This window comes from Canis lupus, chromosome 16 (assembly GCF_048164855.1).
Source record: "Canis lupus baileyi chromosome 16, mCanLup2.hap1, whole genome shotgun sequence".
In the NCBI taxonomy this organism is placed as follows: Eukaryota; Metazoa; Chordata; class Mammalia; order Carnivora; family Canidae; genus Canis; species Canis lupus.
In genome coordinates, this window is record NC_132853.1 from 44,160,225 (window position 1) to 44,177,674 (window position 17,450).

The 17,450-nt window shown below is 37.0% G+C and overlaps 1 long non-coding RNA gene across 2 annotated transcripts; it reads right to left on the reverse strand.

Annotated features, from left to right (window-relative positions):
• Positions 1-10,049: 10,049 nt before the first annotated feature.
• Positions 10,050-16,360, reverse strand: LOC140607550 (uncharacterized). Of its 2 annotated transcripts, XR_012009522.1 has the most exons (5): positions 15,881-16,360; positions 14,003-14,050; positions 13,610-13,695; positions 12,539-12,807; positions 10,050-10,430 (listed from the first exon to the last, which is right to left on the reverse strand). It is a non-coding gene; the product is annotated as an uncharacterized lncRNA (long non-coding RNA). The 2 variants fall into 2 exon arrangements; XR_012009523.1 differs by lacking the exon at positions 13,610-13,695.
• Between the last annotated feature and the right edge of the window lie 1,090 nt (positions 16,361-17,450).

Here is a 17,450-nt window from a genome sequence, read left to right on the forward strand (position 1 = left end):
CTCCACTCTCTCTCTCAAATAAATAAATAAAATATTAAAACAAAAACATTTTCCTTAAAGGGCCAGATAGTAAGTATCTTAGAGTTCGTGGGCCACATATGGTCTCTGTCACAACTATTGACTTCTATAATACTAGCTCGAAAGCACCATCATTCACACATAAACAATATGTAAACAAATATAGCTGTGCTTCAATAAAAGGTTTGTTTACATAAACAGGCTATCTGGCCTACAGACCATAGTTTGCAGACCCCTGATCTACACATACATAGAAACAGAAGGATGGATACTTATGGGTCCGTGGCAATCTCATGCTCATAAATTTGATCAAGCAGTTCTTACTTTTTTGTTTTAAACATTTTATTTAATGGGATCCCTGGGTGGCGCAGCGGTTTGGCGCCTGCCTTTGGCCCAGGGCGCAATCCTGGAGACCCGGGATCGAATCCCACGTCGGGCTTCCGGTGCATGGAGCCTGCTTCTCCCTCTGCCTGTGTCTCTGCCTCTCTCTCTGTGTGTGACTATCATAAATAAATAAATAAATAAATAAATAAATATTAAAAAAAACTTAAAATTAAAAAAAATAAAGATTTTATTTATTTATTCATGAGAGACACAGAAAGAGAGGCATAGAGATAAGCAGAGGGAGAAGCAGGCTCCATGCAGGGAGCCCGTTGTGGGACTCCATCCTGGAACTCCAGGATCATGCCCTGAGCCGAAGTCAGACGCTTAACCAGTGAACCCCAGGGGTCCCTGATCAAGCAGTTTTTAGAATAGTATCCTGAAAAGCATATATCATCCTCAGTATTGGCCACTTAAGGAAATTCCTTTTAAGGAAAGAGACATGTTTTCCAATGGTTATATCTAAAATATATAGCCTATAAGGATAACTACTATCCAGAAAAGAACACATTTTTTTCAATAAAATGTTCATTATAATACATGTTTACCCAATTCTAGGTTCTGTGCTAAGAGCTCTTCAGGTTTTGTTGTGTTGAAAGAAAACAAGAATACCATTGAGTTAGTTTATTGGTTAATACTGTACCCTGATACCAGGGAATCCCCTAATAAACATCTGTGATTGATTTGATACTTTACTATCACTTTCCAAAGGAATTCCATCTGAAAATGGACAAAGTTGGAGGTGAAAATAAGAAGCCATGTTTTATAGTATCATTGTATCCGTTTGCTAGCATAATGAAAAGTGGAAGTTAAAGACAAAGTGAAATTTCTGGTCTGGATATTTATTGTCATACAAAGAATCTTTTACTCAATTATTTATCAAGAAGACAGAAAGGAAGAAAAGATGGAAGGAAGGAAGGAAGGAAGGAAGGAAGGAAGGAAGGAAGGAAGGAAGTCCTATCAATATAATCAGCTTTTTTGGTAAATTTCCTGGAGCTATATTTGTACTGGTGAGTCAGGAGATAAAGACGATATAGATAAACAGTTGTTCATATTCAAACCATTTTTTAAAAGTGATATTACAAAAGAAAATGTGTTGATGTAGTCAATTAGTTGTTTTCATCCAAATGCCACAGTGGAGTAACATTTTCATATATGATATTAATATCATCAATGTAACTTGATTTATGGTAATAGAATATTACATGAAGCAACATAGAAGGGATGCTGGCATGAAGAGGATGTTTTATTTAGAAAAGAAGAAGAAGAAAGAAACACTGTCATTCTGAAGTAAGAAGAAACTGTTCAACAATATTGAGGAAATAACCTCACACATATTTTTCAGTGGTTTAATACATCAGAAGAGCACTAGGAATTGCGGAAAGATCAAGTAAACTGAATAGTAGAACAAGTATGCAAGTTTCCCTGTAAATCACATGTTTACTTAGAGCAATTAACATTTGAAATGGTTTATGATCTCTAGGATTTAAGAGATCTGTTTGCACGAGTGTCATTCAGATTACATCTATTTGCTAATGAAACATAAAGAGGTTTTCATACGGAAATTTGTTTTATCCCTTTATGAACCTCAAAGGGAGAACATGAGTACAAAATTCCATTTTCTTTCTTAGATACCTACTCACAAACAGGCTTCTTTACCTTCAGATATGAGTAGCATTGCTAACCAGTTTGAAAGTAACTGGAGGCCAAAGAACATTTTAGTGCTGTCTGCTTAAGAAATGAAATTCCGGGGCACCTGAATGGCTCAGTTGGTTAAGCAACTGCTCTTGATTTCAGCTCAGGTCATGATCTCAGGGTCATGAGACAGAGCCCCCACATAGGGCCCTACACTGGGTGTGGAGCCTGCTTGAGATTCTCTCTCTTCCTCTGTCCCGTACCTGTGCTCACATGCTCTCATTCTCTCAAAAGAAAGGGAAAGAAAGAAGAAAGAAAGAAAGAAAGAAAGAAAGAAAGAAAGAAAGAAAGAAAGAAAGAAAGAAAAAAAGAAAGAAGAAAGAAAGAAAGAAAGAAAGAAAGAAAGAAAGAAAGAAAGAAAGGAAGAAAGAAAGAAGAAAGGAAGAAAGGAAGGAAATGAAATTCTTCAGTTGAGAGGATGTGTGTCAATGAAGAAGGTCTAAGAGGTAATCAATCAACTGGCAGTGGCATTGGCCTCACAGTAGAATCACAAATCCCAGTTAATTACACCATCTTCTCTTCCAGAGCAAAACTTGAATCTGTGTAATTTAGAAAACGGATGCTTATCTCAATAAAATGTTTCCATATTATTATCATATGCCTCTCAAGTGTGCTTCATATAACTGTAGTAAATATCTTCCTAGTCTGAGAAAGAGACCTATCTTGAACCAAAGAAATAGGTTCCACCTACCTCCCCATGTCACATCGCAGTATATCTTATAAAACTAAGACATGGATCTTAGGTTAGGTTAGAATTTAAAAAGAAAATTCTATCAATTCTTCTTGAATATTGGGAACTCAGCTATCATTCCTCATTAATTTACTGGTTTTAGTAAATCCCGTAAAGTAATTTGAATCTCAGATATTCACTGATATGTTCTTAGTCAGTTACCATAATTAATTCAGGAATTTATTTATGTCGGCCAAGTCAATAGGAAAGTTTAGGGAGCTGCATGTGCTACTTTACCACTTCACAGTTCTTGAAATAATGTTGCATTTCAAGTGTCTTCATCAGAGTGAAAAAGGAAGATGCATTGACAGAGACAAATTGAAAGGGAGAGAGAAAAAAAGAGAGAGAATGAGAAAGAGACAGAGGGAATTTAAGTGGCCAATCCAAAGCTCTTTTCTTTTCTTTTCTTTTTTTTTTCTCAGCTGGACTCTGAAATATTCACAAATTGTCCTATTCCATTCTTCACCTGAACTTCAAAGGTTGACCTTACAGATGTGGAGGAATTAGAGACCATCAGGAATCAAGGAATAAGTGTGGGTGATGTACACACACTTAAATAGAACATGTCACGATAGGGAGAAAATAAAGAGCTGTCTTATAGGCATTTCTATTTTAAAATAATGCCTCACTGCACCATATGATGAAAGATCTTCAGAGCACATAAAGTTAGTCATAATGGAAACTCCTTAATTGAATGGCATGGAAAAAGGCCTCAGGGATTGCCAGAGAAGAGACAGGGTAATCACATGCTATCAGAACTGCATCACTGTCAACTCTAAAATCCAGGAGTCGGAGCTGACTTTAACTCTCATAAGCCACGCTTGAAAACATACTCAAGAATTAGCACAAATCATCTTATTGAAATATAAATGTACCACTCACAGAAGTAATCACGTGCACCATAGTTACAAGACAAAGGGGTTTTTTGTTTCTTATTTCTTTTAAGTAGTCAGTCATTTGGGAGTGGGGGGTGGGTATTGACATGAAATCCATGCAAAACTAACACATGCAAATGTATTTTGTAGAATCCACGCAGATGTAAAAAACAGTCCTGATAGAGTAATGGGAATGTCAGATTTTTGAATTCACAGCCATCTGAGATCCAGAAGTTTAAATACTTTCTAAATAGTTAATTGCAATCATCTTTGTCATATCTGCAAGTTCTGAGAGCCTGTTGGAATAGAACTCTGTCCTAGCCACAGACACATTCAAGTGATGAGTCCCACCCCAAAGTTTCATGCTCTAGTATATGCTAATATATATATATGCTAATATATATAATATATGTATATATAGTATATGCTAATATATATAATATATGTATATATATAGTATATGCTAATATTATATATATATATATATATATATATATATATATATATAATACACACCCTAGCACATAAAGAGAATAGAGCATTCTAATTTGTATATCTGGAGATATATATATATGATACATGATGAGAAGCTACTGCATCCTTAGAAAACTTGACATTACATAACACCTATTATATTTATTATTTCAATAATGAAATGTTGCAATATATTGAATCACCCTGCTAACAAGGAGAGCCCTATATACTGAGTCCTGAGCACAATTTAAAGCAGAGATTGGGTCCACCATGTCACTGCACTGATCCTCATGCCTCTTTATTTCATATAAATAGAACAGAGTAACATAAAATATGAGCAGCTGCTCTTCATTGTCACTATGACAAGAAAGATTTTTAAAGAGCAAATTCTAAAGACAAGCAAAGGTTTTGTGTATTGTTTCCACAATGATGATGGAGTCTTCCAAGGTCTGTTGGTTTTTAAGGTGTGTTCCATGTACCGCAAGTGCGAAGCAATGTCTGAAATGAATGTGTGTGTGTATGTGTGTGTGTATTGGGTCAGGGGTGGGTTTGTAATAATTTGAAGGCATTGGAAGAAGGCTTTCAAAACTGTCCACCCAGGAACTGTGACCTTTGTGTTTGCTTGGTCATAAAATACAAAACCAATAAATGCTCATCTAACATTTCACCAGCTGTTTGAATCTCACTGCATTCTTACTATCACAATGGCTTTTAGCATCTGCTGAAGAGATTACTATATATTTATCTAGATGATTCCATGGCTAATTCAGTAATAGATGATTCACTACCATTCAATGCAGGAAAAGTACTTAGGAGTTTGGTGTGTGGAGTGAGATATACCCCTGCAATGCAGCTTATCCCTGCATTCAGGCTTGTCTCATGGAAGACACTGAAAAAGTTGTTGCTTTTGGTTTTGTTTTGACATTGAACAAGTTTTAATATCACAGTGTACTATCTGTAAAGTTGGGTTAGCAAAAATTGCTAGTTCATGATGGGATCATGAGGATTCGATGTGATAATGCATATAATGTATTTGATGATGATCGATACACGTAACCTGTCTTTGTTGTTTATGGTACCATCACGATCATTTTCATTACCACTCAATGCAAATAATTTCATTTCTGTACATCTCTGACTGCCAATCAATTTTCTTATATTGAAATCTGATTCCTTGAGATTTCGTCCCAAATTCTAATTTGGTCCCTCATGGTATACATATATATACATGCTCACAGCCAATTCTTAACATGGTTAAGCTCAGTTATTAACATTTCCACAGTACAGCTTCTGTTTCTGCTCTGCTCCCAGCCAACTCTCAAACAAATGTGGAGAGTGACAGAAAAGGAGACAGAATAGAGGAGAGAGAAGGAGGGCTTCTCTTCTATTACTCTGTTATACTGGCTAAGCATGTCCATGTTCTTCAAATATTCTTCAAGTGGCATGACACTTACCTTACTCTGTTCACTCTTATCTGATGGAGCTGTATTTTTCTGCATCTCATTAAGAGAGAGTTGTCCTGTATGGAAACAGTATTTCCAGATATTCTGAAGTGTTTAAAAAATAATTAGGGAGGGAGGCAAAGAGTCTAATGAAAAAACAATCCATTCTAAACCCTGGTCATTGTTATCCTATCCATGGAAGTGTTTCTTTTCCACCTTTCTATGTGTGTGTGTTTAACTTAAATTATTAAACTTATTTGCTATGAAAATTTAATGGGAACTTATGCCAGAGTTTGTTTATTTGTTCATGGGGGAATTATTTTTAATGCTAGAGTTCTCAAGGTGGACAAGTGTTGAAAATGCATATGTAGATAAGCAAATGAGTAATGTGGATGAATCTGCTGAAAGCTGACTTTGGCTGATAGACATGTGCATTTGTTTAAAATAAAGACAAATAGCAAAGTTCCCAGATAATTTGTTGTTTCAATTCAGTGGTCAAGAACATTCTAAGAATGATATGAAGGAAAATTAAAGGATTTTAAGTTTCTGTTACTTAAGGCAGCAAACTTTTTTATGTCAGAAGTTTTAAATGATTAGAACACAGAACATTTTAGAGATGTGGAAATTCAGTGATATGGAACAATCAAGACTCTCATAGACAAGATAAATTGCATAATATAATACTTCCTGAGTGGTTTTACACTCAACAGTTATTGCTCTGTTAAAAAGCAAGGTTTAAAAATACTGTTTATGATATAGTATAATTTTGTTTAAAATTGTTGTTAATAATTATATTATAAATATATATGTGTATAAATATATGCTTGTGTGTTAAAAATTAAAGAAGCGTACCAAACTGTTAACTACAGTTATCACTGAGAAGCTGTTTATAGAAGGCTTTTACATTCCATGCTATGCTTTTCTGTAATTTTTGAATAGTAAGTATATAATGAATGTATTGCTTTTGAAATGATTACTTTATAATCAGAAGGGGAAAAAAGAGCTAAAACATGAAATGCATGATTAGTCTAGAATTGTAAAAAATGATTCTTTTTTTCTTTTAACTTAGCATTTATCAAAGGAATAGTAGCCTAAATGCTGAAATATATTATTACCTACAGGCCAAATCTATTAACCGTTAAACTATTTATATTCATCCAAAGTGGTTGACTGTGAAGTGGTGGCATGCCATCAGAAAAGAAACATACCCCAAAAGATTGTGGTTTACATGCAGTTTACACATTTTGGAACCTGTCTAACCATCTCAAAGCCAAATGGTCCAGGAAATAAAAAGTCACCCCAAGCTATGGACTTTCAACTGTTGAGCTCTGCCCCAGGAAATATCCCAGGCAACCGAAAGATATAAGGACACCTAGTCTCCAAGCAACTTGAGTTCCATTTAGCATGTAGTTTCATAAAGCTTAATGAGAATTGGCTATCTCCTCCACTTTGGGAGACACTAGGTTCATGGAGAACAGGGTGTTCTGGTTTTGCACTATGTGAATGAAGAAGTCATAAAGCTGTGTGACTCTGAGCAGCTGCCTGAATCAAGCATTGCAGTTCAAAGGAACCTTTTGGTTAGTACACCCTATGGCTGTGTGGTTAAATGAATGAGGAGACTGATAACCTACCAACTATTTTGAAACAGTTTCATTAGTCTGAAATTCTACTGATGCACATGCCCTAAAGACTGTCATCCATTTGAAGGATATGGTATAGTGCTAAAGTTGGCAAGATCTCAACTCAGGAGCTAAACTGTCCAGGTACATATCCTGGCCCGTGTATGACATTGAGCAAGTTATTCAAATTCTCTGGATCTAAGTTTTATCATCTATCAATGGGAATAGTAACAGTAGCTGTTTCAGGAGTTGTTATGCAGATTAATGAGCTAATATTTATAAACACCACAGAGCTGGGATTATAATAAGAATGGTATCAGTGTTTGTTAACAACAACAAAAATACCCATCCTAACTATTCTACACATTGCTCTGGACCCTGACAATTAGATCCATCCCTCAATTTTCAAATCAGGCCATCTAAAAAATTCAGATGAAGACCTGTAGGCATACAAATGAGGACACAATTAAGCCCTGCTTAGAGAAGAAAGGAAAATCACCTCAGTAAAGATATGACTGGGTTTCACAGCATGAGTGGGAGATTATTTGGCCCAGAAAAGTAAAGGAGGGGCATTTCAGCCAGAACAATAACCATATATATTAACACATATAAACAACATATACATGCAGGGACATGTAAAATCACCCACTATGCTTCGACAGAAATCTCTGGAGCATAGACAAAATGGAGGTGATTAAAGCTTCTAACTTCATGATAACTTCAATGATACCTGTTGCAATTTATGATGAGGTAATACACAGCCATGGAAGATTTTCTTAAGTGGAAGGACAGAAGAAGATTTACATTAAAGAGAAATAATTCTGACAGCCACACACACACACACACACCCCACACACATGTTAGAAAAGAAAATGTACTAGTTGATGTGGATAAGAGGCAGGACGTGCACAGTTCTGGTGAGATGTGAGAGCCTGGACTAAGATAGAGACAGAGGGAGTGAATGCCATCACATGATCCTTGAGATAATTTGGAGGTGGAGCTGATAAAACTTGGTGAATGACAGTCTGGAAGAAAGGGAAGCATCAGAAATAATATTTTGTTTTCTAGCTCAGGCAATTAGGAATTGAGTGATTTCATTAGGGAGCAGGGTAGCAGTTGATCTGAGGTTGCCTAGACAACCTTATCTCCTGGAGAAGATGAACAGAAAGAGAGAAAGGTCATTTTAAACTCAAGAGAAAGGTCAAGTGAGGAAACATAGATTCAGGAGTCATTGTACACATGGTTGATGGAAACCACAAGAAGGAATGAAATGAATCAGGGGAAAATGGGTGGAATGAGAAGAAACATGAGAGGACTTCAAGGAAAAACATCTAAGGAGTGGGCAAAAGTTGCTAAGGCAAACTAAAAGAAAAGTTTCAGGCTAGCAGGAGAATCAGAATAAAGACAGTGTTCCTGTTTGTTTATTTTTGCATTCATTCAATCCATTTATTCATTCATTCAATAAATATTTATTGAGCACCCATTGTGTCCCAAGACATGGGAATGCTGAGAAGGGAGACCCTGTGTGAGAGAAATAGACCAACTTCTTGTTATCATGGAGTTTGAAGTCTGTTACAAAAGACCATGTAAGACTATCACCAAAAAAGTCAGACAAATTTCATTTTTTTCTAAGAAGGGAAAATATCAGTGGTATGAAAACACAGATGGGAGGATCAGAGAAGTCCTCCAGAAGATTGAATGGAGATGAGTAGGGGTCCTCCAGGTTGGGTTGCTGGGGGTGGTGGCATGTTCCAGACAGGGTACATAATGTGTGTGAGGCTCTACACTCCTTCCTCTGACTATGAAGGAAATGGAAAACATGCATAAGTTGCCCCCATTTGTCATGTCTTTCTCTAATTTCTGGGTTGTATGTAACTACAGGTCTATATTTTAGTTCCTGACAATACATTCTGTGCTATGAAGAGGAAAACACATCAGATGGGTCATTATAAAGAGTAGGATCTAGTTTTCATGCAGGTTGTCCCTACATCTCACAGCATAAATTCTGAAGGAAGGCCTTTGAAATCGGTATTTTCCATACCAAAGCTGGGGGCTAGAATCCTGTGTCTAGAGTCAAGAGTAGCCACCTTCCTCAGGGCAGAAAGACAGGCTCATCTGCTGTGAGGTCATCAAAATTCAGACCCTCACCCGGTGTAGTCACTAGAGATCACAGCCTCCACCTGATGAGTTTGTCACACAGGTCTTCAGGAAGAGGCAGCCATCCACGCTGCGATCTGCGATCGCTTTGCACTCAGGTTGACAGTAAAGAGATTCTTTCCACTAAGTGTGTAATTATGTGCCCCTCAAAATCAGGGTGATTTTCCACCTCATAGAGATTCTTTGCTTTGCAAGAGAAAGGAATAAACAACCTGTCCTTTCCAATGGGATGAATAAAGTCTTGAAATATAGAATTGCACAAATAAAAGTAGAGATAACATATAACTAAAGGCCCCTTTCTCGAACACTAGCATGATGGTCATCCAAATCCTTTACAGATGCTAATGACCGATCTTGTCAATATCAGGCTTTGGAAAGTCTAAGAAATCTTGTTCTGAAAAAGAATTCAGAAAGGGATGCCCGGGTGCCTCAGTGGTTGAGCGTCTGCCTTTGGCTCAAGGCGTGATCCCGGAGTCCCAGGATTGAGTCCTACATCGGGCTCCCCGCAGGGAAACCTGCCTCTCCCTCTGCCTATGTCTCTGTCTCTCTCTTTGGGTCTCTCATGAATAAATAAATAAAATCTTAAAAAAGAAAAAGAATTCAAAGATTGCAGAAGAACAAACATTAAAGATGAAAAGTAAAACAAATGAATACTATCTTGGAGAATGAAATCACAGGTATATAATTAGCATTGACAGAGGCTGGCTAAATTCATTTCCACAAACCGCCTCAATCCTCCACCTTTTAGTCAGATTTTCTATCAAAACAGCAATCTGTCTTTAAGGTAATATTCATACTTTCAGGTGGCACTTTTCTAAAAACGGACTGTAGATTAACTCCTTTTCCACCAAACAAAAACACATTTTGCTCAATGGCTGCAACTCTTCAAAATGTGTCCCACGTTTATAACTTCCTCCTCTTACACTGTGTTTTGTCTTCCTCCTTGTTACACATCACATATTACTCTGTGCTTCTGATGGTTGAATAACAGTCCACAGCTCTGAGAAATAATTCGGTGTTTTGATTATGAAATGAAGGGCTGCAGACAGAGAGAGTAAATGTTAATTGCATGTCACCGCTTACACCCTCTGTCTTTGTTTTGTTCTGATAATGTTAACTTGTTCATCATTATCAAATCTGGCAAATACACACAATTTTCGTGGTGAGCATAAATTTTTTTCATAAGCTCCCCATCCAGAATGAGCACCATAAATATTAGGTACAATTTTGGAAGAATTTCATACACACATACACACACATACATGTACACACAGAGATATACTGTGTTTGTTATTTTAATTATAGCATAACTCAGATCCGTGGTTTTTTTTCTGCTTACGTGAAGAATTGTGAGGACATTTGAATTGTGGTTATCCACCAGACTTAGGGTTGAAGATTGGTGAAATCCTTCCCTAAATATAGTTGTTTTGTAAGAGGAAAAGCAAGATGGCTAGAATAGGTATCTGCATTGTAGCTCTGCCCTATTACTCTTCTTGGAAGACAGTCCCTATGTTTTTGAATGGTAAGAGAGTCCATGAGGACCAGATCAACTGGAGATACTGATGCTCTCAAAGGAAGAACAGTGACTTGAATGATGGGGTGTTAGCTCATAACAGTGTATCTACCCAACCCCTTTTCCCAAAGCGAAAAATCCCACATTTATGATCCTATCTACTTAGACATACAGGTTTTTTTAAATTGTATGTGATTTATTACAAAAATCTAATTCAGTCAAACCATTTGTAAAAGTGTAGATGCAGCTAATGTCTTTTTCTACCAACTATTGAAAGACAAAACCTTTCCAGGATCTTAGGCATTAGAGTTTGAGATTTCCAAAAGATACAGAAAAAAAAAAAAAAATCAAATCATGCCCCTGCCTCAAAAGCTACAGAAATTAGAAGGCAAGCATAATGGGCCTGAATAGGAGAGCCACTTAAGGAAGACAAGAGAAAAGCAGCAAATTAAGATAATTGATATGCTAGTCATTTTAATTCACAGGATCTGCATATGGGTTGGGTTGAGCACAAAGGGAAAAAGTGATTACAGTTGACCCCTGAAAAACAGGGCTAAGGGTGCCAATCCCCCCCAATACACTCAAAAATTCATACATTAACTTTTGACTGCCCAAAACTTAATTACTAATAGCCCACTATTGACTTAAAGCCTTACCAATAACGTAGTTGCTTAACACATATGTATGTTATATGTGTTATGCACTGTGTACTTACAATAAAGTAAGCTAGAGAAAAGAAAATGTTTTTAAGAAAATCTTAACAAAGAGAAAATATTTTTACAGTATTCTGTATTTATCGAAAAAAATCCACGTATAAGTGGACCCACACAGTTTGAACCTGTGTGGCTCAAGGGTCAAGGGTCAACTGGATTCTGTTTTTAGCTGACAATGCTTGACTCCTAGAAAATGGCACTTTCTTTTTCTTTTATGTTCTCTCCTGCACAGGTAACATAGGATGTTAACAAGTTAATTTTTTTTTTTTTCAGTAAATAGATATCTATGCTCAGAGTTCAAGGAGGGTCTGTTTGCTACCAAATTAGATACTGCGATGATCCTGATTACTTCTTTAGGTTATCAGATAAATAATATGCATGGCCTGAGGGAAAGAGTTGATACTCTAATATATATGTGTTCATGTAAATAGATATTGTCTTTTATTGAACATCTCAGAAATAGGTCGTGTGAGCCACATGGTTGTGCCCAGACACTAGCCATGTTCTGAGAGGTGTGAGTAGGACAGAGGAGGGTGTGGTAGGACACAGACGTTCTCAGTTACCCTTTGGGGGGATATTCCAAGGTTCTTCTAATACCCGTTCCCTCTTAACATCTCTTCACTAAGTTAAGTAAAAAGCATGCATAGGTTTGTTTTCCCCATAGTAGAGCACATGAGACAACAGGGGGAAGTTTGGGGTGGAAACTGTTAAATTTGTGCAACAGGATTAGAAATTTCACAATAAGACATATATTTTCATGAACCTTTAAGTACTTCTTGTTTCCAGTAAGGCTAGAGCTGTTCTTTCTTGCTACATTTTGACACTTCCAGTATGACATGAAACCAGGAAGTGTAATGGAATCTGAAAGCACAGTAAAATACAAAGACTCTCACAAATAGAATAAAACTTTTGGTTACTTACACGACTTCTTCCAGGGAACTAGGTGGGTATTTGAGAGAGTTTTGACTTGATGTGATCCATGAACTCAATATCTGCCTTAGAATACAAGTATTAAAATGCTGTGAGGGGTGCCTCACAGTTGGCTCACTTGGTTAAGCATCTGCCTTCGGCTCAGGTCATGATTCCAGGGTCCTGGGATGGAGCCTCACATAGGGATCCTTGGTCAGTTGGGAGCCTGCTTCTCCCTCTCCCTCTGCTGTTCCCCCTGACTGTGCTCTCTAGCTCTCTCTCTGTCAAATAAATAAATAAATAAATAAATAAATAAATAAATAAATAAATAAAATCTTTAAAAAAAAATACTATGACACCCACAGAATATATAATACCCAGAGTGACCCTAATATAAACAATGAATTTTGAGAGATTATAATGTAGCAGCTCCATCAATTCTAACAAATGTACCACTCTGGTGGTGGTGGGGTGTTATAATGTCCATGTGTGAGGGTGGGGCATGTATGAGAAATGTTTGTACCTACCTCTCAATTTTGCTGTGAACTTAAAACTGCTCTTAAAAAAAAAGTTAAAATACTATGATGTATCTTTCCATCTGTGAAGGAAAATTTGACTTTGGTGGAGATACATTTATATTCAATTTAGAGAAATTTCCTCCTGGGAGAAATAAAGCACCTAATAATATAGATACTGCTGGAAATGCACACAAGCTATTTTATTTTCATCTTTCACAAACTCATAATGCGAAGATGCATGTTAGCTAAAGTACCTATGATCTAAGGACATTTGTTTTGACTGCTGGATCCACACACATAGAATAACACACAAGCTACTCAATTGCTATAATAGTTACTCTGACAATAAGCAAGAATTTGGTCCATGTCCAGATTTTTCTTCCTCCCTCCCAATTTATAACTTACAGTCCCAGTAAAATATTCCTCAAAAAACTGCACTCTTTTTTTTTCCTTTGATGTTGCAATTTTGGCTGGGAAGAATTAGGCACTGACATTCATGATAACCCAAATCTCCTTGGCCAGGGACCCAGGAAGGACATTAAAGAAAGGCTCAAAAGTACTTCACCTGAGCAATATAGCTCTTAAATAATATCCTCTTCTCACCAACGTGTTGCAATCTTTCATTTTCTCAGGATATAATTTCCTCCAGGTCTGCATGGAGTTGGAAAGACAAGTTGCCACCAAAAATAAGAGTTTGTGTTTCTATAGCATCTGTTTATGACAGTGTATATAAATAAGAAGAGGTTCCACCCCAGTATAGGACAAAGAAAAAAATACATATCTTTTTATGAGTTGGCTTTCTGAAAATGCAACTAAATGAAAGAATGTGGAGGTGGAACCCAATATAAATGCAATGTCAGAACAAAAAAGAACCACCTACAAAAATCTTTCTTTAAAAAGCATCCCTTCCTAAAGAAGATGCATTGCATGTAGGCTCATACACAGATTTACTACCTACCCAAAGTAGCCTTCTCACAATGGCTTCCTTGAGGGATCATCTTTAAACCTTGAGGTTAGGAAAAAAACAAAACAAAACAGTAAGTTATGATTCTTGTTGCCATTCTAAATATTGAACAGAAGTTGGGTGTGGTGGGGACATGCAATTCTATTTCTAACCTTTTTGCAACATTTGAGGATCTAAATGGTGAGGTAGACAAGATTAATCCCTAAACCACTCAGCTGTCAGGAAGTGCATCAGCCATTCTATGCATTTATTTACATTAGCATCTTGAGATGGATATTGGTTTTGTTCTGCATGTATATATATATATATAATATTTATATTTGTTATATAGACATATGTGTATAAGCATATGTATATATAGTAATATCTTTAAATGCATGAAAATGCAAATTGGATGGGATTTTTTTTTTCATTTGCAGGTTCTGCAACACACTGCAGGAGTGTAACATCCCTGGCTCCTCAGTATTAAATATTAAAAATATGTTCCAGTTATTGTGAAAAACAAAAACACCCATATATATTCCCAAACACGGGAGAGTGATGCTGCCCTAGGTGAAAACTAGTCTATAAACAGAGGCTGAGAGGTAAGTCTCAGATTCTTCCCTTTTGAGGTCCAGGTCACCTCACCCCAGTTTCGATGGTGATAGCACTGTGTCTACGCCCAGGGCTCTTTGCAGGGAGTTTTTCCCGCCATCAGGGTTGGGCTTGGCAAGAAATCACTTTCAAACTTTTCCAACTAAGAATGTTTGCCTTAACCAGTGCCTGAAGCTGATCCACAGTCTTTGAATCTCTGACATTGACAAGCGGAAGTACAGAAAGTAAGAGAAAAAAAATCAACTGGATTTTGTTCAAACTGTAAAGAACACACGTGCTATACCTTCAATCTGACAGGTAACCCTTCCTCTTCAGGTACTATTTTAGATTTATGATTATTTCAAGCATTTCAGAAATGTTAGATTTTACTTTCTCTACTTAATAACTTTTAAGTATTTTAATGAGATGTAAAAAATGGTTCCAAAATGCTCTTGGAAAGAGGGGCATAGAAAATACGATGAAATTAGGGTCCTGTCTAAAACGAGGGACACTAGACCTGTACAATGTGCTAGGCACCACGCTGACTGTTTTGTAGAATTTTTTTTCCTTAGATTTCCTCAAACCAGTCCTACATGGTAGCTACTATTGTCACCATTTTGATACATGTCAAAACTGAGCCAAAAACTTTAAGAAAATCTAAAAAGTAATAATAAGACATAAATCACTTTTAGAATGCTTAAGTTTAATATTTTTTAATTAATTTATTTATTTGAGAGAGAGAGATTGGGGTGAGGGACAGAAGGAGAGAATCTCCAAGCAGACTCCCTGCTGAGCCCGGAGCCTGACTCGGGGCTTGATCCCATGACCCTGAAACCAGGACCTGAGCCGAGATCAAGTCGGTTGCTTAACCAACTGAGCCACCCAGGTGCTCCTGGAGTTGAAAATTTAAAGTGTTTCTAACCTTGATGGCAATACAAATATTTATCTTGACACCCATTAAAATGTAAATACATATTCTTCTATCTCATCCTCATGGAATCCAAAGATAGTCCCCTCGTTGATATTAACTTTGCTTCGGTTATTTTTAATGACTGCTCTAAGAGGTGTGAAAGAGAAATTCTATCTGTAGATTATTCCAGGACTTCTCAGGAGACCCAGACTCCTGCTGTGATGTCCTGTGAGTTAAAGATAGAACACAATGTTCTATTCGGGCCCAGATGTAAATCTACCCAGAGTATCCCATGGGCTCTACATGTTTGGTAGAAAACCAAAAAAGGAACAAAGGCTGCAGCTCTATGTGGCAAGAGCGTAAACATGGAAACAAGGAAAGACGGGTACCTACTACTTGTTGTCCATTCATCTGTTCAGCTCTCCCCTCTGTCTTCCGGATGCTCTGTAGCTGAAACAGAGACTCCTGCATTTTGGTTTTCCAAGTCAATGGTCATGGGTCAAACCTTTGATTTTGTCACCTTTGGGTGAAAAATTAGCTGCATTGCTCAAAAGCTAAAGATACAGTTTCTCCTAGGGGTCTTCTTCAGAGCCATCCAGGGTTCAGTAGGCTTCACAAATAGCCATCACCATTAATGTCGCAGCAGTGGTGAATTCCTCATTCCCTTGAGCAAGATATTTCTTTTCTGTTCTTTTTCTTGTTAATTCTGTTGTTTGGAGCGGGGTGTCTTTGGTGGAGGACTGCCAAGTGAAAGTGCTTTTTCCTGGGTCATCTCTTTTAGAAGTTCTGAGTTAGGCAGATTAAATGGGTATGGGATTAGTTTCTGCAGTTTAAAGTCACCCAGGGTAACCGGGGCTCAGACTGCTGCAGCAGCAAAATAAACGTGATGGCTTCAATGTCAATTCATTAATGACACTATGCCAAACTGTATACCGCAATGAGAATTATGAGTCTCAAGCAAAGGATGTTGAGGATTGGGTTCCTATATTTTCTACCACAGATGCAATAGGTCTAGATTAAAGAATAGATTCAGAAAGTCATTTGAACTAAAATTAAAACTGTAGACAAAAGAACAAATTGCACATTTCCTAGATACTGTGATCCATTCCGGTGATCAATATGGCAATTATTTTTAACTGTGTAAGCATTAACTTCATATGAACAGATATACTACTAGAACTGCCTCACATGGCAGTTCTCTTTGACCTCCACTTAGCCAGTGTTCGAGAGTTTCTTTTGCATGTGTCTCCGGATAGTGTGCCGTTTATTCATCCCTAGGGACTTTTAAAATTGACTTCTGACAGGTTTCCCTATACTCACTGTGCTTTTTTTTTTTTTTTTTTTTTTTTTAATTTAAACACATGAATGGCGATTGTATAACTCATAAGGTGCCACCAGGGAATGTGGGGGCCAGAAAAAATGCATGGGTGGGAAGAGTTAACACAGGAGTTGGGTAATAGAGAGTTTTTTCTCACGGAAGCCTGCACTTTGCTGACAAAATGAAACAGGAAGATCAGTGTTTCACAGCACATTGAGAAAGAATAAATGTGGATCAATAGCAGTTCTGTACAGAGTAACATAGCAATTAGAATCGATCGGACTCAAAGAGACCCGGGTTCAAATCTTGACTCACCCTAGAACAATTTATTTGTGAGCAAGTTTCTCAAAATCTCTTCGATTATGCAAAAATGATAGTCATAATACCTAGCTGTCCCGGATTCAATGAGATCATACTGTGTGTCAAATGCTTCTAATAGTGTGTAGCAAAGTCACCTTTATTATTGTTGTCGGTATTATATTCTAAAAAGTTATTTGGTGAAAAACGACACAGGCAAAGACAGATCTCATGCCAATTACAAACCAACTCAGTGAAAATATTTTGTTTTTTTTTGTTTTGTTTTGTTTTACTTTGTTTAAATCTGTAACTACCTGAGCAGTAACCTAACATTTTTGGCATTG